The following is a 25,546-nucleotide window of genomic DNA, read 5'->3' as shown; positions in this document are numbered from 1 at the left end:
TGACAAATCAGTTATTGTAGAGGAGATTATCCATACTTCAGAAATTGTTTTAGATGAGTGTTTCAATCAGTGGAGGAGTCTGAATCCCTCCCACACCATCAGACATCACTTAGAGCATGGACAAGGCCCTTCTGCCCCTGTCTATCCTGGGTTACTTTTTTGTATATCTTCTGTGTTGTTAAGGGAGGAATGGAGTTGCAGTGCTGATGAGAAGCGCAGTCAGGAAAGTAGCAAATACTTTCCTCATGGATTGTATTTTCTAAATGGACAACCAACCTAATTCTCAAGTACTGAAGGACAATCTCCATTCATTGATATACTTTGCTTTCCACAACCAAATCTCTGTACATCTTTTCATGAGTGATGTACCCAAGTATTTGGATTCTAATATTAAACTGTATGGTTAAATCTATTCACCTACATTTAGGTTATTGCTGATTATTTACTCTATGTATAAGATGACTTGTAAAAACTAACTTTGTATTTGTGGATAATCTAAGCACTATACCCAGATGTACAGACACTCTTTTCCCAACCTATGTATTATATAATTTTTTTTAATATTAGCTTTAATAAAATTTTTAAATCTAAGTTTTAAAGGACTACCACTTACTGGGCAGAATTGTAATGCAGGGTTAGGGTAACTCTCTGCTTTGTTTCCTTAGCTATTACATAGACTTTCAACTGCATTAGTAGCCTTACATCAGTATTTACTCTAGTTAATTTTTTCTTTAACTTTACTGCTACAACAGGCATTTTCAGATTTTGCACATGGAAGACTAAGCATTTTCTGATTCATGTACCGAATAAAAGAATCCATGATCTGAGTCATCAGAATTGAGTTCTGCCTCTGGGTGAAGGAAGGGTGAGAGTAAAAGTGTTCCTACTTCTATACATGAAATAAGCTGGCTAGCTCCCATTTAAAATCCTCCTGAAAAGCCAACTAATCTGGGAAACCTTCCAGCTACAATAGTCACCCTCCCACTTCTGTGATTACCTACATTGCACTAGATTTAGAACTTGAGGTGGTAAAATGTTTTTTTAAAAAAACTGATTCACAAATATAAGTGCTGAGACTGGTTTTCTGTAATTTGCTAGGCCCATGAATGTTACTGTTTGGAATCTGTGAGGTATTTATGGACATATTTGCGAATAACAAGTTTCCACAAATCTTAGCACAAACCAATGTTCATCCAAAAATGTGTTCTAGAAGTTTCTTAATTTAGAAACCTTCGGTCATCCAATTATAAAGCAAACACAATCATACAGCACATCTAATAAATAAGGTAGTGAATAGTCCATAGACCATTGTTTGTGTTTGTTTTTTTCTAAGTGTTCACCATTCAGAGAAACAAGAGGTCAAATAGCACTAGATTTGCAACAGATGTTATTTGCAATGAATAATTTGACAAGCTGTGTTTATAATATGTCTTGTGTTGTACCCACTCATACCTTCAATATGTAAAATCTGTGCAATAGGGATTGCTAGTTGTGTAGAATGCTAGAAAACTCTATAACGGTATCAGTCATTGTGGCGCTATGGAAATATTGTTTGAGCCACTGGAAAGCCCAGACCCTCAGGGCTATCAAACTGCAATCAAGAGCAGTTCAGAAAAGGGCAGGGAAGCTCACATTTGCACTCTGATTCTGGGGCCACTAGTGTAACGTTACAACAGCTAGAGGGGCTGGTCTAAATTATACTGGCTGTTAATTGAGGTTTCGGACCCTAAGGATAATCAGGAACTAGTGCTTTCTAGGGGTCCCATAACCATGTTCTAACACTGGCAGAACAGAGTAGGGTCTGTTATGAACCTGTATCTTACTGAGAAGCAATCCTTGTCACCCAGATATGCTAGCTGTATGGCCAAATTCTGCCAGTAAGGTAATGCAAAGTGGCTCCACTAAATTGCACCCAGGAGCTGAAATTGAAAGGGCTAAGAATTGAAAGTGTGATGAGATGCTCCAGTTTCCTGCAGAAGTTCTAATAACACTGTGGACATGGTGCTATGGTAATTGAGATGAATGCCTTAAAAAAGGGTTTTGGAAGAAGGATGTTCCTTGGTATGATTCTTCCTGGGTATGATTGGTAGAAAGAAGCTTTACAAGAGGTTTTCTGTTTTCATTTTATTGTCTGCTGTAAATTGTTACCACTAATTATTTAATGCTTCTGGTTTGCAGAATTAATTCTAATATACAAATACATTAATGCTGCTAGAGGGATTGTTGTGGAAGTAGAGCAAAAACGGACAGGAATTTAAAGGAAATTTCAATGCAAACAGTCCCCTCTGTGAGCAATTGTCAGACTAAGCTGTAACCCTAATAACGCAAGACTTCTAAAAGCAAGAATTGTGTAAAGCAAATAAAAAAAAAAGTGTATAAAAACCTGTGTTAAATATAAAATGTAAACTATAGTCTAAAAAAAATAAAAATTAACTATTGTCATGGTGCTCCAAGATTTTTGCATGGGTCTTCTTTTTTTAAATGTGAAATATAACAAAATAATAATGTCAAAAGTTTTTATTATTATTATTGGTGTTCTGTTAGATAAATTTTAAATGCCAGGAAACCCAGCCAGAATATGAATACTGAAGAGAGGATTTACACTGCTGGATGTGTTGTAATTTCCAGTGGTATATTCCAGTTTGTGGGGAGAGAAGGATACCAGTACATATGTTTTACAAACTCTGTTGAACACAATGCTAAGCAGGTAAAAATGCTTTGCTTTATTGCACGCTATAGTTTCTTGTATTTTTAAGACAAAGTCTGTATAGCAATTACAGCCAAGAAGAAAAGCCCAAATATAATATTGAATTAACATGGCCACAACAAGAAACAGCTCTCTGATCCCCTTGACAGATGTTAATAAATTAACATTTTTAAAATTCACATTCTTCTTCAGTCACATTATATATCAATTATTCCTTTGACTGTTCCCAGCACAGCTTTATCCACATTCCTCTCGTACTGTCTTGCTGAGTAAGGCTGATGTGTTTTTTTTTTCCTTCATGTCCCAAAACTTTTTTCCTTTGTGCTTTCTCTAAAGGCTTCTTAACTACAAAAGTGAATCATCACATTTAATTCCATGAAGGTACTCTTCACAGCTAGATAGCGTCTCTTCTTAGTAAGAGAGTCGAAAATCCAGAAGGAACAAAATCTTTGCTCTGCAAATGCTTGTTTTTCCTGTCAGCTACTAAACTTCTTTCATAATCTCAGTTTTTGCATCTTCCTTGTTTAGTAAAGGGCCTTTCCCATTAATTCTGTGGGCCCTGACTCATTTTCCATGTCTAGATTTAGAGTTTTTCCCAACAATTACTTAAAATAGCAGATCGGATCTCTCTTCTTCCTTAGGGAGGCCAAGAATACATAGATTACTTTTATTTCTGTCAATACACTAGTTTAACTGTTTGCTCTCTCTTACCGTGTAGAGCAGTGGTTCTCAAACTGTGGGTCAGGACCCCAAAGTGGGTCATGACTCCGTTTTAATGGTGTTGCCAGTGTTGGCATTAGACTTGCTGGGGCCCAGGGCTGAAGCCTTGGATGGTGGGGCTCAGGTTATGGGCCCCACACCTGGGGCTGAAGTCCTTGGACTTTGGCTTTGCTTTCCCTCCGCCCAGCTGGAGCTGAAGCCCTTGGGCTTCAGCTTTGGCCCCACTGCCCAAGGCTCAGGCAGGCACAGGCTTCGGTCCACCCTCGTGGGGTCATGTAGTAATTTTGCGGTCAGAAGGGGGTTGTGGTGCAATTAAGTTTGAGAACTGCTGGTGTAGCGCTTACTGTGTTGGTTGATCTGTTTCACTGACTCGCTTGGGCATGTGTGCCAACTCAGTACATTGCTGCTCCATGGTTTCTGGATGACTCTGTTCTGCACTTGTAGTTGAAAGCTGTTTGATTTTAGTGAATTCAATGTGATATTCATCTTTCGTGGTATCACAAATATCAGTCCATTTTAGTTACTGTCTGCCACTTCCTCTGTGATGTAATCATGATTGCGGGTTCCTCATGCTAAAAGGTCACTGTCAACTTGATTTTTTAAAATGATTTTTGTAAAATGCATTAATTTTCAAACAGAGCAGACAGGTGTTTTTTTTTTTTATTTCTGGGAGCGGGGGAAAGGGTTTTTCTCCTCCCTTGCTGAGCTTTAGCAGGATTGTTTGGGCATGCCTATGAGCAACACTACAGCTCTTCCACCCTCCTCTGCGTCTCCATTCATACACCTACCAGTTACTTCTCCAGTTTGTGTCACTGCTTCAGGAAATCCTGAGGTATATCTCTCACTTATCTGTATTCAGGAAAACATTTAAGCATGTAAATAAATATTAACCATGTGCTTCAGTGCTTTCCTGAATCAGGTCTTGTTTCAGCTGATGGTAGACAGCTTTACTTAGCAATCCATGTGACAGGAAGTGCAAGTGGCCATCCTCAAAGTAGTGAAATTGATTATGTATAAAGTGGTGTCAACTATGCAAAGTAAACAAACAAAATGTTTATTTAATCTTTGTGATGATAATATTAGGTGTTATTGGAAACAATAATGAATATAAGGGTGGATTGGTATAAATCAAGGCTGTTTGAATCACCCAGTGTAAAGTCTTGATTTTAATCAGCATTTCCATTTGTACTGCAGTTATTTTCTTAAGAAGGGTGCAGTCTCACTGGATGACATAACCATTAAAACATGCTGATTTACAGCTAAATGGAGCCTTTTCACCAGGTTTGGTACATCTTTTTGCTACCTAGGATGGTATACGATACCTAAATACATTTATTTAAGCAATTATGTAGTTTAATACTTTCAGATTTTTATTAACTGTACATTTTAGTATGTTAGAAAATGAATGATATAGTGCTTATTTACTAGATAATTTTTGCACATGATTTGGGTCAAGCTGCAATAGGATGGTAACTGGAATTTAATTGAACACAACAGCATATACATTTATTTTTAGTAACAACCTTAAATGTTTTGGATACATACACTGCTCTTGTCAAAATGTTTCACATTTACAACAAAATGGTATATTAAAGGAACAGATGGATTAACTGTAGTCCCTGAATTAAACTGATTATGTCAGGTCAGCCTGGGGAAATTCTGAAATATATCTAAGGGAAAGTGACTGGAGCTTAAGTTCCTACTCACTAGAGTTGTCAACTTTCTGACTGAACAAAACCAAACACCCTTGCTCTCACCTTCTCTGTGGCCCTGCCCTGCTCACTCCATCTTTCCCCCTCCCTCTGTTGCTCACTCTCCCCCACCCTCACTCACTCGCTCATTTTCACCAGGATGGGGAGGACTGGGAAGGGTCCCTTTTCGACCAGATGTTTGGTTGAAAACTGGACACCTGACAACCCTGCTACTTGCTTAAGTCTTTTGAAAATGAGACAGTCTCCCGTTACTCGGGCTGACCTATTGTGCTATATTTATAAAGCTTGACCTCAAAAGTTAGATGTTTTTTTCCTGATTCTTTTTTTTATATAGAAAAGAACCCTTTAACTCCATTTTTGATGAAGTGTCATGGATTCTACTTATTTATTTTTTATTTAAATGTTTTAAATATTTTTTTAAATCGATTTTTATCTACCCTGGTGAATCCAAAATATTTTACAGGAATTGTGATATTTCAGGTTGGTGTTCTTAAAAGGAAGTTCTTTGGAGAAAAAAATCTTGGGACTAGCATTATTTTTTACTTTTTTGTTGATATGCATTGGAAACTCTCAGTAGTCCGTTATACTTCAAGAGTAAAATTTGTCTGATACATCTCCTAGAGCAACAGCCAAATACATATATTCTGCTTTCATGCTTGATCTTTTCCACTTCCTTCGTTGTTGACATTTAAGTTGGTATCACTGTCGTTAAAGATACTTCTTTATCATACTATAAAAAGTAGATTATAGACTTTTTATAATTTTGTGCTGTGCTTAGACTTTAAATCGTGTAAAGCCAACTATCAGTCCAGAGTCTTTATTTTGGCCTCACTATAAATGTGCAGTTTTAGCCTTCTCTGGTTGTTAGAGATGAGGTATGTTACTGATTGTTGAATGTTTGGAACTGGAAGGGAGTTTGTGCTGGAGGAAGTTTGCACAGCTTTGGGCATAATGACAGTTGAGAAGTGGGACGTGAAAAATGAAGGTCTGAATGTCAACATCTTAACTGATGATTTGTTTGATTTATTTTTTTTTTAAGTGCTTGTTCTAGTCTGTGCCAGGGAATTTTTTTGAAACTTTTTCACCATTACCTGCAGCAGTTCAGCTCCATTGGTGTTAGCATTGCAGGGAGTCCATCTGTACCTGTAGTTCCATTGTTGCTAACCCTAGTGGGACTGAAATTGAAAAAAATAGATATGGTGGGGGTTAAATTTCTCTAGTGTAGACAATGCCCTACTGTTACAGAATGCACATGATGAATTTTGACTGTTCATTTAAATACATTTTTAGTGCAGTATTAAGTTTAGAGTAAGATTAGGAAGTAAGCTCTTTGTAGCTTAATTTAGCTGTCATGCCATATGTTTATAGTTGTAGCTCATGGACTAACTTAAATTCTGAGGGGTTTTTTGGAGTAGGGTTGAGGATGGATAAGATTTTTGAGTACTTTATTACAGAAAGAAATGCAACAGTATCAGCATGTGTAAACTTCAGCTCAGTTGTAGGGAGGCTTTACATGAGCGTTAGGGGTTAATGTAAAACCGTGTCTTATTCAATACATTTGTTCATTGTTATGTCCTTGAATTATTTAATAAAACCACACATGCAGTAAGACAGTGCAATTTCTGAATGTTGCATACAAAATATAAAGCTTGTGGGCTTTGGTTTCCAAACAGCTGTTGCTATTAAAGCATCATAATATACTTCATTATGCAGTCATTTTTCCTTGTAGCAGAAGGGTGATTTAGGAGATATGTATTCTGTTCATAAAGTATTTTTTTTATTTTAGTACTCAAAATATATAGGAAAATTGTGGGGTTTCTGTGTTTTTTTTAAGTTTGAAATCAAGTTATCATGGATTATAATTTTGGAAGTAAAAATTCAGCTATGTAAAAGCTTGGTCTTTGAGTTAACATTAAAGTGCACTGAATAACAAAAAAAAAAATCATACATCCAGTTTTGTAGGTTTTTCATTGTTTTGAAGGTAAATCATTGATAATTGTTCTCCGTGGACTTTTATACCTACATTTTTGTTTGATTGTATGTAGATGATTAAAACACCACTAGACATTCTGATTATAAAACTAGAGTGATAAATTAACGTAGCACACCATAAATGGATTAAAAATTGCCTAACAGATAGGTCTCAAAATGGAACTCAAAGTAGAGAATTGTTTCAAGCAGGTGTGTTTTGAGGGAGAGAGAAGAGTCTGCCAGGATTGGTTCTTGCCCCTGCACTATTTAACATTTTTATAAATGACCTGGAAGAAAACAAAGTCATCACTGAGTAAAGTTTGCAGTCATCAATGGATTGTTTGGTAAACTGCGCGCAAACAAACAATATGCATTATAATATAGCTAAATGTAAATGTATACATCTAGGAACAAAGAATGTAGGCCCTACCTACAGAATGGAGGATTCTATCCTGGGAAGCAGTAACTCTGAAAAAGATTTGGGAGTTGTGGTGTATAATCAGCTGAACATGAGATCTCAGTATGAAGTTGTAGACAAGAGTTAATATGATCCTGGAATGCATGAACAGGGGAATCTCGAGTAGGAGTTAAAGAGGTTATTTTACTTCTGCATTTGGCAGTGGTGGAAATGCTACTGGAAAGCTGTGTCCACTTTTGGTGCCCAAAATTCAAGAAGGATGTTGATAAATTGGAGAGGTTTCAGAGAAGAGCAACGGGAATGATTAAAGGATTGGAAAACCTGCCTTACAGGGAGAGTTCAATCCATTTAACTAACAAAGAGAAGGTTAAGGAGTGATTTGATTATGGTCTATAGGTATCTACATGGGGAACAAATATTTAATAATGGACTTGTGATGGGCAGTATTTGCTGGTGGTGTCACCTAGGGGTACAGATTTAGGTCTCTGCTCACCACAACTCTAATCTTTCTCCTGGGCCATCATCATGCCCTGTGGCCATCTGCCTTTTGATGAGAGTTGACCACCTTCCAGTCAGGTCATCAGTCAGCCTTTTCTCTCCCCAGTGTGACAGGATTTCAGGAAAGATACAGGGTCCATCTGTTGACCCCCATGAATGTCCAGTCCCAGACATTTACCCTTTTCTTCTTGCCCTAAAGGACGTCTAGAAATGAGCGTTTTGGGCCCTTAACAACGGAGGATTGGTAGGGGAGTCCAGGCTCTCCCACTCCATAGGGCTGCAGCCCAGGGCCCTGTAACAGATACCAATGTCCAGTACCCAGGAGTGGCTTAAGGCTGCCTTCCTGGGATACTTCTTACCACCCACTCTCGTCCCAGTTTGCCCTAAAGTAGTAAAAGAAAAGAAAATAATTGAGCTGTCATCCCCTCCGGGCTCAGCAGACAGGTGCTTGTCTCCAGAAGGAGGTTTCTGCAGCACCCATCTCCAGGAGCCCTCAGGGTAGGCCTCTCTCTTTACCCTGTCAGGCCCCTTCTGAGCTGACTGGCTCCACCTCCAGCTGGAGCATGCTCTGCAGATTCAGCTGGCTGGGGCTCCCTGGGATCAGAGTTTCACCTTAACCCCTTCATAGGGCTCTTCAGTCTAGCGAGAAAGGCATAACGTGATCCAATGGCTGAAAGTTGAAGCTAGATCATTTCAAACTGGAAATAAGACATAAATATTTGACAGTGAGGGTAATTAACCATTGGAACCATTTACCAAGGATCGTGGTGGATTCTCCATCACTGATAATTTTAAATTAAGACTGGATGTTTTTCTTGAAGATCTGCTCTAGGAATTATTTTGGGGAAGTTCTGTGGCGTTGGAATCTGTGACTTTATGAACCATTGATATGCAGTCAATCGGATCCCATCATTACTTCTGCATCTGGGTTTGGTATGGGCACACTACAAATGTTTTCTGTTTTTTAGCGCTCAGGAATCTTTTCCTTTTAAAATTATGTGCCTTTTTAACGTGTCATGGCTCAATGATCACATTCTGTTATGGCTGCCAAAATAACCATATATATTGTCTAGCAAGTGACAGCCTGGGCCCTTCTCTCTTTCTGGCCTTTTGCCAGCTGTTTAACTGGAGCCCTTTATTTGCTGTGTGTCAAATCTTATGAGGGTGTATTATACCCAGCTAAAACAATATTTTGAAAATATTTCAAATGTAAACTAGTGCTGTGAATTTATGTTCTCCTTTGAGATGATCTATTCAGTTGGAAGTGTTGGTAATTATTTTAGTTTTCTCCTGTAGAGGTGGACATGCAGACCTCAGTTGTCATGACCTATATTTTCAAGATAAAATACTAAACTGTGATTCTGACACCTTTTTCCTCCTGGGTTGGATTCATTAAAGCTATACGCTTTCCATGTAATTTCTCATTTGAGGAATGCATTTCAAACTACTGGTCAAATATTTCCTTTTGTTCTGCCCTTTAGAAGGCAGCAAACATATATAAACTGAAAAGTCAGAAAGGAGAAGAGCAAAGCCTGCGAAGGATACTCATCCCTGACAGATCCAGTGGAGAAAGCTGCACACTGAGGGTTCAATGGCATTTTGAATGCAGTGAGCCTTAAGAAGGCAAAGCCATGGCATAATCTCTCTAGGCAATACTTGGCAATGCATGTATTTTGTTTTGGGAAAGTCTTTGGGCTCATGCTACTCATAGCAGCATTTGACTTCTGATTTGTGACTCATAGCTCCAAAAAGCCAGCCACGATACTCAGGGCAAACAAGGTGAGGCCAAAATATGTGAGAGGACCAGTCACTCCAAATGAATGCACACAACATGTAGCTTAAATTTCCTGTGTCTTTTTAGACTAAGCAAGAACCTGAGGCCATTTTCCCTGTTCTCCTTCATGTGGCTGCTAATCTCTCCAAAAGGAGCATTTGTCTGGAAGATCTCAATTCATGGGCAAAATCATCAGCTGGTGGAAATCAGCTTAGCTCTGGGAGCTGTGGTAGTGCACATCAACTAAGGACTTGGTCCATGTAGTTTCCAACAGAGTCTTTCCGCTTCCACCTTTTTAAATGAAAGAGCACGTTTTGGCCTATTATCTGTTTAGTAGGCGTAATGATTATATTACAAGGAGAGAAATGAAACATAGCATTAAAATTTCAGGTGCCAAATAATCAACAGGAGCAAATGAAATCTTAAACAAAGATCCCATTTTTGTACAAATCCCCATACTAATAGTTTTAAGTATTAAGTGGTGTTTTAAAAAAATAGAAGATAGTACATAGATAGGATTATCTTGACAGACTTTTTTCTGTTCCTGTAGCAGAAGGGGTGAAATCATACTCCATCTAAAAAGCCAACATCCCATACTAATTCAGATATTAAGATGGTTCTTTCAAAGGAAAGAATTGCAGCAAAATGGCCTTTACAACAGTTATTTTTGGGAAAATATCTTAATATTTGTTTTAAATGGTCTATTTTTTTCCCTTGGAGATGGAAAAATTCTGAAACAACTCCCCCTCTCCCCCAATATCTTTTCAAAAATTAACATTAGCAAGAAAAAGAAGTGGATGCAAAAAGAGCATTTGGGAGAGGGGAGCTGTGGGTAAATGGGACATCTGGAGTGTGAGCGATTATGGCAGTTCTGCTGTGCTGTCACTGTGCTGCTGGTCGGGAAGTGCAGCAAAATAATAGCTAGCAACACTTTATTGTAGAAGGATCTACATACATTCTATGAGTTTTACAATGTGACCAGTCCATCTAATGTCAGAAAAGGTTACTTTCCCATGCCTGCGTTCCTGCTTGACTAAGCTCTGCCCTCTTCCACTAAGCTTTCATGTAAATATTGTCCTTAGTGTTGTGTGTTACATCCCCCAAATCAGTTAGTTCTTGGGTAAGTCTGAAGTTATCATTGACTGAGTTTCATAAAAGACAGATGGTGCTGATGCTGAAGGGTAGCTGAACAGAAACTTGTTTCTGTTTATATCCATATGGGCTTGTTTGATAGGCTGGTGGACACTGTTGAATTGGAGGGAGTTTAGGCAGGCCCCTGTTTGATATTTAAATCGCTTGTAGAGAAATTGCCATTTCCAAAAGGTAAATAGACCACTAAGTTATGTATATGGTCATATAAAAGAAGATCGATAGCATGCAAGGTATTTTCACTGCAACTTAAGGATAGTCTTGGGAAACTAAAGTGCAATGGAAACACATTAACCATGCCAGGTCTGCAGGTATTCCTAGGTGCTAGAGACAAAGTTCAATTAGAGCAGAACTAATGAATCCAGAGTTTATCACACACAAACCAGCATTGGCCAAGGAGTCATGTCCATTATTTTTTACAGCTCAAAAACTAGTGTCTGCTTGATACAGCTTGGGTGAAAGAGGACACTGTCAGAAGAGGTCAGGGATACACAGACTATGACAGCACAGGGCAGTGTGACTCTGAATATCAGGATAATCAAACACTGATCAAAAACAATGTCTAGTTGAATACATTTCCTAGACCATAAAGCAGAGCAGAGGACAATTGAATGTTTATACAGCAATTGTTGAAGTTTTACTTGAGAGGGGCAAGACTGTAGCCAAAATGCAAAGGTTCTCAGAATCAGGGAAATTTTGGGTGAAGTCTGAAACAAATGAGATATACGTGGTTTGTGGTTTTGTTTTGCTCCCCTCTGTTCAAACGCCTTTTCCTGATGCAAGTCCTCTGACCCTTATTATCCTTATTCACATCTCCTCACCTTGCAATCTGTCCTATCCATCCTCCCATCTCCACACTATCCCCATCTTTTAATTATTTGTTCCAGGTATTTGCCTTATGTTTTAATGGGCAAGAGAACCTGAACAATGTATAAAAATATATTGAGCACATTCATGGTTAAAATAGACCATAGAAAAGGACACTTTCCCTGCTTGTCAAATTGGCTCATAGATTCACCATTGTGGAATGCAGGCCTGAAACACCAATTTTCTCATAAGAAGGAAGCAGAACCAACTGATTTAAACTTCTAGTTGTGTCTGTGGATAATTTCTATTAGCAGCTAATTACAGCTAGTTGGTGGCACCGGTGTTTGTCCCACCTTTCAGAGCAAGCAACTTTCCAGTGCTGCCTTTTTTTTTGGTAACATTAGGTCTAGATAAAGCTGCATAAATTCTCCAAATAATCCGTGTCTTCAGAAAAAATACTTCAAAAAGCATTGTAAATTCAAAGTAAAATCTTTTGCTATGTAAAATAGACTTTTTGCAGCTGTTCTTTGAAAATGACTTGGTGAGTTTTGCCTTGTGTCTCCTTACTATGTGCATTCAAACGCTGATATGAATAACCATGTCTGTCCCTCTTAGGGATGTAAATATCGTTTAAAAAGTAAACCATTTAAATGATTAAAAAGATTTCAGGGTTGACTGGGGTCGACTGGGGATGGGGCTGAGGCTGCTCCAGCTGGCGTGGCTGGGACTGCTGTAGCTGGCACAGGGCCACTGGGGGAGGGTTAACATTTTACATCCCTAGTCCCTCTATATTGTACGTTTCCTAAATTAATTTACCTTAAACCTGAAATGGCTCCTTTCCTTTGACCAAATGAAGATTTGGATTTTTACTTTTTAAAATGTTTACAGGCTTGGATTTTATACTACATGTAACAACAGCTCCACTAACACTAGATTTCCTACAATAGTTGATCTTTTAATAAAGCCTGAGGTGTGAATTTTTGTACTCTGTTCACTAGGTGGCATTGTGTATTAGTATAACAATTGTATTTTTAACTATTTTCATAATGGAATTGGAACCAATAAAACATTTTCAAAAATTTGAAATCTTAATGTGTGGGGTTTGTTTTTTCCCTACTAAACAACCCATTACCTTCCCTGTCTCTCTAGAGCAGTGGTTCCCAAAGTGGGGCTTGCGAAATGTTACAGGGGGTTCTCAGGGAAAAAATTCCCTAATCGTGGACAGAGCTGTCCCTAGGGTCCGTGGGCAGCACGGGGCTAGCAGTCTGGAACCCCTGGACTTCCAAGAGCTAAGCAGATCAAAACAAGCATATCGTACCACAGTGAGGAGCTTTAAACTTCAAGACTCCTTATAAGAAATGGAAAGGGAGGTAGATTTTTTTGCTGTTTTTTAAAATTAAATAGGCAGCTAGTATTGTTTTTAAAATTATTATGAAGAACAAGTTTAAACTTCGTTGTAATGTGCATTGTTTGCCTGGACTGCTCAAGACCTGAATGCTTGTGTAGGAGGAACTCTTTGAGTTGGCTCCTTAAATACCTTCATGCTGTTTCACATCTGATACTCCTTTGAAACATAGGAGCCTTGTCTTATAAAAGGCTTATTCAAAGTGATACAAGCTACAAAAGTGAGATCTTGGAAGAGAGTGTTGCCATTTTCATAATGTAATAAAGATACTGTAATGATTAATAATAATAATAAATAGTGTGTAATAAGCATGTCATAAAAACAAATTTTATATTTCCAAGATCACTGCTTTTATAAAGGAGAAAATCCCTGGAAATATTCATTTTTAGGAGGGGGTTTGCGAGACTTGACATTTTAGTAAAAGGGGTTTACAGGTTGTTAAAGTTTGAGAACCACTGCCCTAGACAGAGAGACCATCTCCTTTAATTGAGCATCTTGGCTACTACAGAACTCTCCAAAAAACCCACCTCCACAAGGAGCATAGCTTCCAGCGCTGGGAACACAGCTTCCAGCGCTGGTGCACTGTCTACATTGGTGCTGTACAGCGCTGAAACTTGCTGAGCTCAGGGGGATGTTTTTTCACAACCCCGAGCAAGAAAGTTGCAGCGTTGTAAAGTGCCAGTGCAGACAAGCACTGTGGAAGGAACTATTCCTAAACCAAAATATATCAACTCAGAGTGCCTATTCAGATTCCAGAAGCAATTTGTACAAAACATTACTATAATATCTTTGAGGAAACTAAGCCTATATTATCATTTCATGTTTTGATCTTTTTATGCAAATTATTGTCGTTTCTTTTAATCCTATAGCTAAATACTAGAGAAACGGTTATACAAAGGATACTAGATTTTTAAAATTATATTTATGTTCCTTAAAGGAACACTATAAACTTGGAAATCACATTTGTATAAACTTTTTGTGCCCGCAGTTACAGACAATGTGAATTTAGTGACACCATTTTTTCCAGTTGTTTACCTTGGGTGTTAGGCAGCACTCTGTGTATGGTCAGTTTCATTGTTTTGTTAATGGATAATTGCACTTCCTGTCTCATGCACTGTCATGTCAACATCGTGCTCATGCCAGATACATGCTCACTAGTGTTTCCTTCTCCACATGCTGCAGCAGGGTGCTTGCCAGCAACTTCAGCAGTAACAGCTGAAACTGAAGAGACATCAGGCAGATGTGTGTGTACAGAGGGGAAAGTAAAGGGCCAGAGACCAAAGCATGTTGCATGGTGTTGCTGTCTGCCCCACACATTTTCCTCTGTACTACAAAACACTTCTAAACATTATCAGAGATGCAGAAAATCCCTAATTTTTTTTTTAAAGGAATTCTTTAAAAATATGTTCTTTATTTAAAGGGTTCTCCGTTCAAAACTAGAATCCTCAAACAATTGAAGTTGTTAATATCCCTTTAAGCCTGTTACATATTCTAGAATGCGAGGGAGGTCTGGGGGCTGGTGTGATTTGATTTTGATTTGTTTCTTAATTTAAACCTTAGTGTGGGTTAATGTCAATTAACTTCTGGCAAAACAAGCCACAACTTAGGTATAGACCAAATGCACTGCTGTAAGTGTAACACTCGTATATGCAAAATAATATTTCTTAAATTGTGCAGCTTTGCAAATTTGTACTAATGATTAAGGGTGGGATCCACAGTCTCTACTGCCATCCATAAAACTCTGCCCAGCATGTCACCAGTTTTTCCCTGCCTCTTCTCAGTTGGGCCTCACTGCTGAGACTCTGCCAGTCTCTGTTCCCTAGGAGCTGGACTGATGCATCTTCTCCAGAATTTATATGATCAATGAAAGCAGGGGCAGTTTTTCATTTTAAAACATTTTTAAAAATCACAGCTTTGAGACAGACTTGGGGGTTAATTTAACTGAATATTTCTGTGTGGGTAGGGACGGTATCAGATGGTGGCAATCAGATTTTTAGTGGGTATGTGGAGACAAAAGCTGAAGGTCAAAGCTCTTTTTACAAGCAGTTTAAGTCAGTACAAGAGTCCTGCTCTGCCACATGTAATTCAACTACTCTGGAAAGTGTTGGGCTGTCAGGATAGCATATAAACCATTACTAACTGCAAACCTTGATGCCAGGCATGTGACTATCTCTGCTTGGACCTCTATCAGGAGGTAAACTTCAACTTGTCCCTAGTACCAGAAACTACTTTTCTGAAATTGCCATTGAATCAGTACCATTTAATTGTAGTTTATAGAATAGAATAGCCTAAATGCAAGTGTATTTGATCTGTTCTGCTAGTGGAAGGAGAAAAATCATATGTCTGAACACCACATGGGTGCTATTGGGATCTGCTTCCTTCCTTACTGGTCTAAGAGTTGGTGACTTGTGGTTGAGCTGCTTTACTGCTCACCACATTGTGTTGTGAAGAGGATCTAGGACAGGGGTTCTCGCAACAAATTTTTTGGTGGCCTCAGAGTGCGGCCACCAGCTATTGGTGGTGGCTCCACTGACACTTCTTCCTAAAATTATTTATTTTTCCTATAGTTAATAATATGTACATATAGACATCCAAATCATTGCAATTTATTTATGTAAGGTTTGGGTTGTTTTTTTTTCCAACTCGATAATAAAAATAATGCACAGTTATCTCTGTTCTTTACTGGTCCTAACAGAATAGAAACACAAATAAGGTGCTTTGCACGTTCTTGTCTTTTTTATTATTGTTTCTTTTACTTTTTTGGTAAAAGTGATTGTCTGTACAACAGTTCTGAAGTAAATTTAAAAATGCTTTGACATAATAGAAGTCCAAATAATAATTAAAAACATATCTGAGTGGCTTGGGTCTGGGGAGGGGAAGGGAGGAGAGGAGAGGCGCAGCTGCGGTTGGCCCGGGGCTCCTCGGGGCAGGTGGAGGGATGTGGGGGAGGCTCGGGGCTTTGGCCGGCCTGGAGCACCTCTGGCTGGTGGGAGGAGGGGCACTCAGGGCTTCTCCAGGAAGGGGGCTTGTGGCTTCAGCTGTGGGGGGAGGCAGGGGGTCTCAGGGCTTCAGCTGCGGCGGGGTGGGGGGGCGTGCAGCAGAATAAGTGGAGTCAGGGGCTAGCCTCCCCAAAGGGGTGATCAACCCGCTGACTATGTGCCCGCTGCTTGCCGCCTACATCCCTCCTCAGTCCCTAACCTGCCGTTCATCTCCTCTTATTCCCTGCACCCGCTGCTTGCCTCCTCACTCCCCTGCCACAGACAGCCACCTGCCCGCTGCAAAAATCCCGCTCGCTGGTAGCTCACTGCTCACCTCCTCACTCCCCCCACTCGCAGCCAGACACCACCACCACCACTGCCCGCCTCCTCATCTGCTGCTGGCTCGCCGCTTGTCTCCTTATTCCCCCTCCAGATGCCCCCTGCCCATTCATCTCGCCGCTCGCCTTCTCACCTTCCCCCAGTTCACCTCCTCACCCCAATGCTTGCCTTGCCGCTTGCCTCCTCACCTTAAGCATTGTGTGTCCAGAGAGGCGGCACATGCAGGAGCAACAGAGAGGAGGGGAAGAGGCTGATGCTCCCCGCCCCCACTGCCAAGAAAACTGCCTTGGTCACAGGGAAACCCTGGGTGCTGCATGTGGCCACGGCGGCCGCATTTGAGAAACGGTGATCTAGGAGGAGCAGTCAGTTTGCAGGCAAGCTGCTAATGCTGATTAAACATGCTGCAGGAACTGTCAAAGGGTAGAAGACTTTACAGCAAAGTGAATAAGATAAAAGTTAACCAGCTGACCTAACTGTACTCAGAAGGCTGCCGACTCACTTACAGAAATATCATTGGAGTGTAAAAGAGGAGTCACGCCTGTATGCTGGAGACCACATACAAATGAGGCCAGCCAGCCAGCAAGCCTGGAAGTGGGATTTTGACAACTGTCTCACCCACCCTCTCCCCTCTTTCTGGAAGAGAGCACAAAACTAACTTGACAGGGGTGGCCTAGGGAGAATTGCCACCCACCTGCTGGAATGGGTGGGGGAACTCGATGGGGTCAGCAGTGAAAGGGGGACAGTCCCAGTAGCAAGAGAGGGGGACACTTGCCAAAGAACAATAGGTAGCTTCTCCCCCAGGGAGTGTCTAGCTCTGATTAGCCGCCTCCATCCACCCACGCAGAGGCCCTGTAAAGCCCCTTTTGGCTCTGTTCCAGCAGCCCACGCTACCTACCTGAACTAGGAATGGGAACCCAGCTGGACAGATGCTTTGGGTCTAGCCGATCCTTGTTTCGGGGGTCAGGAAGGAATTGTTTCCTCCCATGGGCCAGTTGGCAGAGGACCAGGAAGTTTTTTGCCTTCCTCATAGTACCTTCAAGCCACAATGGATTGAGTAGGAATGTGCTTAGTACCTAAATGAGGTTCGGGTAGAGATTTTTATTTGTTGCAACTTGAGGCTGGTTTCCGACATGGTTAAGAGAATAAAATGAACAGTTCCCGGAGGTAAAAGACCTGGGATTTGTTTTTGGGATTTGGGCTCACGTAATACGGTCAGACTTTGTGGCCTTCGCAGGCCAAGGTCCCCACCCTGCTGCACGCTCTGTGCCCTTGCAGGAGGAGGGCGCTAGGACTCAGGGAGAACTGAGTCCAGGGCGGATGGGGAGGGAATGAGGAGAGCCTAACCAGCGTTTATATGACAAGGAGCCCTGTAAGCCTTGCATTGGAGCCAATTAAATGCCGAGTATAGGAGAGTACGGGTGATGGGTGCATAGCGCCCCTCTGGTGTTAAAATTTAATAAAAGTTGAGCCTGCTGCTTAAATCCGTGCTTGTGTCTGTCTTCGTTTTGCTGTGCTGTCCACAACCGTTGTCAGAAGCATACTTCACAAGCAAGAAATGACTCTTTCCTGGATTTTTCCTTACAATCGTACAATTACGTGATGGACACATCCTGAGCTAATCACTCTTTGCTTCCCCCACCCCACCCTCAACAAAGCCATTGCAAAGCAGAAATGGTATATTAAAACACCTTTCCCATAAATAATAAAACTAAGGTATGTAAAAACATAATCATAATTGTTGTGGGTAGAGCAAGGGAGAAAGGTGAGAGCTAAAATGCTGCTGTCATATATAAAGTTTATGTGAGATGGTTTTGCTGCTTATGTCCTGCTACAGGGACAGCCTGGAGTGTCTCTTTTTACACTCTGCATGGATCAGCCATTTAGCTGCCTTCTGAAGTAGCAAGCCAGCTGGTATTTTCCCTTAGAGACTGGAAGGTATCATGCCACCAGGACTGCTTATATTACATGTACTAAACACATTTGGTTCATTTCTTCTTTCTCCTTGGCATCAAGTGTTTAGAGCAGGGACTGAAATTAGCAACATTTGTAAGGGGGAGGGTGCTAAGTAAACAATTAACCAGTAGTAGCCTACAAAACACACATGATCCAGACCTTTTGCTAAGATTTTCAATTTCTATTGTGAAAACCCTCAGAGGAAAGCTGACACTTGATCCTTACCTAATCCAGATGGAGGCACTTACAACTGCTTAAGTGTCAGCCTTAAAAAAGACTTTCTCCTTTATGGGAATCTGCTGCTCTGTCAAGTTTGGTATTATTGGATTTTTGTTTTGTTTTTTTTCCAGATCTGAGGCAGGCAAAAACTATGCTTTGTAAATGTAAACTGGATACAAGATGAACTATTGTGGGACTATTAGGCGAGACCTACGCTTAAAATTTAGATCAATTTAGCTACCTTGCTCAGGGAGTGTGAAAAAGATATTGCTAAATCTGCCTGAATCCCAGTGTAGACACGGCTAGGAAAATGGAAGAATTCTGAGAGATGGATTAACTACAGCAACAGAAAAGCTCTTTCCATCGCTGTGGGAAACATTTACACTATGGTGCTGTAGTATAGATATAGCCTTAGAATACCAACATAGTCAAGTGACTGGATTGCTAACAAGGCAGAGTGATAGTCTGGTTTAAAATAAAAAGGAAAGTGTGTGAAGAAATTTTTTAAAAAAAGATTTGAACAGATATAGCTTTAAAGTTAAATAAATATGTGAATGTGAAAAGGAAGATCTCATTCAGTGTTGTATTATACTGGTAGCTGAGAGAATTAGTTTAAAATTTTATTAGGTGATCTCATTAAAGAAATAGGGGAGTAAAATTTATACTCTTCCCATCTCATAAGGCTTATGTTGGAATGTTTCAATATTTGAATGCTTAAGCATCGCAGACTAATGAAAAGATTATTGCAGGGCTCTTGAACAGTTTTATAGCTTGCAATAGCTGAAAAGATATGTTTATTTCAGGAAAGATTATTTAACTGGTACAGAAATGTGTGCGTGATCTCTGCTAGAGCAATATGCCAGCAATTGTGTGAAATGTATATATAACACAGTAACTGCATGTGTGGATGTAATCTGTCGACTGAAAAAGCCAAATGATAAGATTGCAGTTTTGCTTTTGCTCAAAAGAACAGCAAATTAACCTGATCATATTTTATATCATCTTATTCTAAGAGATTTAAAACTACCTTTCACTTTAAAACTAATACTAAACCAAAAGGACTATTAGAACATATTACCAGGTTTTACCATTTATTTTAATTTTAATTTTAATTTTCTTCTGCTTTTTACATTGCCAGTTAGTTTACTAGCTATAAGATGAGGCATGTTTGTTGTAGAGAATGCTGTATTGGATTATTTTAAACTGTCTAACTTAAGCGTTGTCAAGGGTGTGTGTGTGTGTGTGTGGGGAATATATTATTACACTTGTGTGAATCCAGAGAAACTTCCTTAACTTAGTGCCATTATTCAGGATTCACACCAGTGTAGATGAAAGCAGAATTTAGCTAAATGGGAATAGTATGATTAAGTCTTAATAATTCTCTGCATATTGAGAGCTAGAAAAATGTTTCTAATACCTCTTAGCCCTGGTAAATGTACTAACCAGGGAAAAAAATTACTATCCGGCACACTCCATGCAATTTAATTGAATGAAACAGCTGTCTATTATTTTACTTTATGCTGTCATTTTTAAATACCTATACACTTTTCCTCCATTATATTATCTCTTTTGTTCTTTTACAAAAAAATCAGAGAGATTTACTTTTTTTGCCATTTTAATCCACCAGTTACTCCCTTTGCCTCACCCTTGTAGGGCTTGGAAACTTTCTCAGAGAACGAATAACGAGAGAAATAAACCCACTAGTCAAAGATTGATTTAAAAGATGAAGAGATACCACTGCCGAGGCAAGAATGATCAGGTGAGAGGCCAACTCTCCCTGCTGGGATTCCTACCAGATGCTTTCCCTAGGCCATATTTGCGGGCTCATCTTTCATATCAGCATACAACTACTAGACTTTTAAGAAATGTGAAGCCCACCTCTCAACCCCTCCTCATTCAGCCCAAAGCCTCCTGTCTGCTGCAGTATTGAGAGTGGCATTTCCATTACTCTAGCCTTCCTGCAGCTTTCTGGCAGCTGCAAAGTTCACATTTCTGTTTCTCTCCCCCTCCTGCAGCCTCTATTGAGTCACTCTCCTCAATGAATAATCCTATTGCTTGCCCCCTCCATTATGTTGCTTATAGCTTTCCCAATGAGCTTCAGAGCAAAATAGATCAAATTTGTCAATTTTGCTGCTGTTTAAGATGCTCTGAATAACCGCAGTGAAAGCATAGGAGACTGGTTGTGTGCAGATATAGTAAGACCACACTGCTTTGGCTTATGCCAACTTTGACAGGTTATCTTTATAGCCAGAATGGCTATACGCTTACTTTGAAAATTCCACTCACCCAGTGAAAAGCAGGCAGCTTACCCAGGCAAGTACAGAATCAAACCCTACATTTTTTTAATTCCTGTGCATATCGACTAACTTTTCATATTAGAATTTGTCTCACTTTAAATATAGTTGTCGTTTCATATCGTGGTATAATATGTTGAAATGTATTTATGTATCTTCTGACTACAACATTCCTGATAGCACAGAAAGGGATTTGTCACTATATGCAAGGCTGTGGCCACACTGTTGAATTTCACAGAAAAGTTCCCACTGGTTTAGCTTGACCAGGACTATAACCAGTCAGAACTGCAGCACAGACGGCTCTAGTGACTTTGAGTGTTTTATTACCACCAAGTTAACTAAACGTACTGAACAGTTAAACCATCCCTGGGAATCTTTGTGTATGTTGTGACTTTCGTGGCATCAGCAGCAATGGAAATTCTTTGACATTTCCAAACATAGCTAAAGTTTTAGAACTTTGGTCCTGTTTACATGGCACCATTAAGTACAAACAATGTAAATAATCAAGAAGAAGAGGAGTAGAAAACTTTTCAAATAGCTGTATAGACGTTTTATGAAAGGTTTTGTTTTCATTTTTATGCTGGCTAGCGTACATTTGTTTAAGTACTTCACCTTAATAGCTGTCAAAAGCTATTGTTGATTATATTTAGTCCACTGAGCCGGTACTAATAACTTCCTGGTCCCCATATCTACACTAGAACCAAGCCTCAATCTTACTTTCTGTAACTGTGCTGAAAGTGGCTGTCTACAAAAGGAGTTAAACCACTTGCTACCCTTTGGTTCCAACTTAATCAGCAATGGATGAATTTCTAAGTCTAAGTAGGGCCCTAATATGTGGTTTTTGGTTTTTTGGCTGGTATTTTTAACATTTGCTCTTCTAAGTCAAAACCAAGATTGGAGCCAGCTGTTCCAGATTATTTAAATGTTTCTGAATGTATGTTTGTTCTGGAACCATTCAAATGAACAGAACATCAGGCAATGTCAAATGTATGCTTAGCTGCATTGAGCAAACCCATTTTCTAGATGTGTTTTTGATACGTTATTCAACAGTGACGCAGTTTTATTGAAATGTAATTGACCATAATTAGACTTCAAAGTTCCTACCTACTGAAGTAAACAGAAGTTCACTACTTTCTTCCTGTTTCAGACTCTTAATGTCTGACTTTATGCTCATCTCAGGATGCCATGAGCTTGTCGTCATGGCTCCATTTGAATCCAAAAGTGGTAGAGATGTCTGTGTTAAAACAAAAGTGTAATAGATTCTGGAAAATGGAAACTATTTTAAATTTGATGAATTTGTGATTGGGAGGCAATAGATGAAAATGCATAAAAACCATAGGCGCGGTTTGACTTCTATGTTTGGGGCGGGCAGCTCCAGTCAGGCCAACAGGGCCATGTGTGTTGGTGGTGGGGGAATTCTGCTCCTGCCCGAGGCTTGCAGTTTGGGCGGGGCAATGGCCCCTGCCCTTCACCCATGATAAAATATTTGTTTACTGATTTCTTTTTTTAAACCCACTAGATTAAGTGTACAGATGTAGTGGCTCTATGGAACCCTGTATTGCAGAAATGAAACAAATACCCAAATCGCATATGCTTGTAAATGCCATGCATTAATATTTAGGGGGCAGTTACGCTGTCAGGTCATGGTGGGCAGAGGCTTTTCGAATGGGACAAGAAGGCAGCTGCATTGATGACCCACATCGCTGGAAACTGGACCTAAGTAACAGATAGGTTCAGCTAACACTACTGAATTTGCCTGTATCTCTTTGCTAAAACTTTTGGAGTTGGCATCATTGTAAACAGAAAGAGCAAAAAAAACTTAATGCTAAACAGTCCTTCTATCCCAAAAACAGAATTTATTTCTGGATGCACATCTCTTTTTGTCCTGACTGCTGGACAGAGGTATGCATCCAGATTGAAGAGGAGGATCTTTTCTGGTATGAACTCCATGGGGAGAACATCTGCACATAATACTGCTGTGCTGTAGTTATAAGACCATGTTACCAAAAACTTTTCAGGCCACCACTTAAGCTATAGCTGGAAGTAGTAAAATGAAGACTCAGAAGGATAAGGACAGATTTCACTGCATAGTTTCAGATCCCCTTTTTGCAGCCTAATTTTTGAAATTGCTTTGTAAACATCCTATTTCATTTGATGCCCTTCAGCATTAAAGGTTTACCAACACCATCTGACATACCTTCTACATATAGACAAATTACTCCTTTCACATACCCAATAGGGTTTATTTCCTCCATTCCAAAGCAAAGTGTGATATGAAACTAAAGTCCAAGTTCTCCTCTGTTACATCCCTGTAATCATATTGAAGTGTGAAGGCAAAATTTGGCTCTCGGGTAGAGTAGTTTTGTGAGGGTGTGGCCCAAGGCTTTGAGTTCACTACCACTTGCAGTCTGCTCTGCTCCCTGTATAATGATAATAGCAAATTATAAGTTGTAAGAGATAAAATAAGTGATAAGAGAAGAGTCCAGAGAAGAGCACCAAAATTGATTAAAGGTCCAGAAAACATGACCGATGAGGGAAGATTAAAAACATTGGGTTTGTTTAGTCTGGAGAAGAGAAGACAGAGAGGGGACATAACAGTTTTCAAGTACATAAAAGGTTGTTACAAGGAGGAAGGAGAAAAACCTCTTGTTAACCTCTGAGGATAGGGCAAGAAGCAATGGCCTTAAAATTGCAGCAAGGGCAATTTAGCTGAACTTTAGGAAAAACTTCCTAGCTGTCATGGTAGTTAAGCACTGGAATAAATTGCGGGTGGAGGAGGAGGGCGGAATCTCAGTCATTAGAGATTTCTAAGAGCAGGTGAGACAAATACCTTCAGGGATGATCTAGATCAGCGTTTCTCAAACTGTGGGTCGTGACCCCGTTTTAATGGGGTCACCAGGGTTGGCGTTAGACTTGCTGGAGCCAAGGGTGAAAGCCCGAGTCCCCCACCCTGGGCAGCAGGGCTGAACCCCTTAGGCTTTGGCTTCCCCTCTCCCTGCTCCAGTGGGGCTTGGGTGGACTCAGGCTTCAGTTCCCTCTCCTGGGATCGTGAAGTAATTTTTGTTGTCAGAAGGGGGTTGCAGTGCAATGAAGTTTGAGAACCCCTTGTCTAGATAATACTGAGTCCTGCCTTGAGTGCAGGTCACTTCCAGTCCTACCATTCTATGATTGTCCGTGCTTATTTTTCTCCATTCTCCATGTTTTGCCTGGTGGGATGATGTAGGAGAGTGATGATCAGGTAATACCCTTACCATTTGTTATTGATAATAAATAGGGAATTTTTTAAAAAGGAAATGGGTAAGCAATTTTCCCTTTTGAATTAGAGGGAAGGCGAGACTAATTATTTACAGAATCAGCTATCAGCCTCACACTTGCATCTCTGCAGGCTAAATTTAGTAGATCAGCTGTTTTCATTGTAGATGATTATCAACACCAAAATAAATTATTGATTTAAGATGTTTTAACAAACTATGCACTAAAATTCTGCTACTGATTACGCCAGAGTAGCCATACCAAGTAGTCTTCTCCCTTGATTCTCGCCTGTCAGCTCAGCAGCACTGAGAGGGCTGAACAAAGTTTTCCACCACTTTATGCCTCATACCTGCTCCCTGGCTTTGTTCGTCTTTAAACCTTTTTTAAACTTCCTTTTTTTAAACCACACCAGGGGCCAGAGCAGAATTTGGCTCTGTATATGTGCTGAAAGGAAAGAAGAATTTCTTACTCTTATCTATATAAAATATATAATGACCCGGGGAATAAGAGCAAGCCAGTATTGTGCAAGTTGTTTGGCTGTGAATTCACTGTGAGCTGTGGTGGAAACCAGACTTTAAATGGTGTGGCACTGTTCAGTTTTACTGCAAAGGAGTAGACAGATTTATATTTAGAAAACAGTTGAACCTTGGTGGGTCACTTAACAAATGAGTATAAAATGATTTAATATTCATGTGAATGTATATATTCAGGTTTAGCACTATGATAAACATTTCCAGCAATGTTTTAAAATTGTTGTAGCATTTCCATTTAAAAAACCTATTCTCTGATGCTAATACTAATGTAAAACTGTGCCTTAGGCAAACACTGAAACAGGTTAATCATTTTAAGTTATTGTACAAGTCTACATAATGTTTTTCTGCACAAATATAACTCAAAAGTGTTTCAATTACAAATAAATACCATAGCTTTTCCAAACAGTCCATGTAATGATCTATTCATGTGAATAATCTGAACCAAACATGACATAAGTTATTAATATTTTTTAAAAAACTGCTGTGCATTAAGATCTGTTATCATATATGTGACAAACTAAAGATTCATAGTCCTAGAGGATAAAGACATGTGTTCTGTAGTAAACTTAAGAGAATATTAAGGAAATGATTAAAATAAGGTCATATGTACAGTCTTAGTCTGTTGGATGCATATGCCTTACAGAAGCTTTCATTACATATTATTTCTCAAATAGATTCTACTGTTTTTCCCCCCAACATGACATACAGATGTAACATCTTTGTAATATTTTCCTTCTTGTATGCTTACACTATTTTCATGTCATAAGTTATCTTTGGTTGAGAGGGCTTTTTTCCCCGTGTGTTCTTCTCCAAGGTG

At 39.6% G+C, this 25,546-nt stretch overlaps 1 protein-coding gene and 1 long non-coding RNA gene across 3 annotated transcripts in view; one reads left to right on the top strand and one right to left on the bottom strand.

Annotated features, from left to right (window-relative positions):
* The window catches only part of UBE2E3 (ubiquitin conjugating enzyme E2 E3), an 82,916-nt gene that overhangs the window by 21,031 nt on the left and 36,339 nt on the right, over positions 1–25,546 (top strand). The window lies entirely within an intron of this gene.
* LOC116826809 (uncharacterized) lies at positions 2,673–16,876 on the bottom strand. The gene is made up of 3 exons (XR_012656603.1): positions 16,667–16,876; positions 6,231–6,314; positions 2,673–3,343 (listed from the first exon to the last, which is right to left on the bottom strand). It is a non-coding gene; the product is annotated as an uncharacterized LOC116826809 (long non-coding RNA).

The sequence above is a fragment of the Chelonoidis abingdonii genome, chromosome 10 (genome assembly GCF_003597395.2).
Source record: "Chelonoidis abingdonii isolate Lonesome George chromosome 10, CheloAbing_2.0, whole genome shotgun sequence".
NCBI classification, from domain to species: domain Eukaryota; kingdom Metazoa; phylum Chordata; order Testudines; family Testudinidae; genus Chelonoidis; species Chelonoidis abingdonii.
Note: the sequence above shows the minus strand (reverse complement) of the source record. Positions and strands in the feature narration are given on the sequence as shown.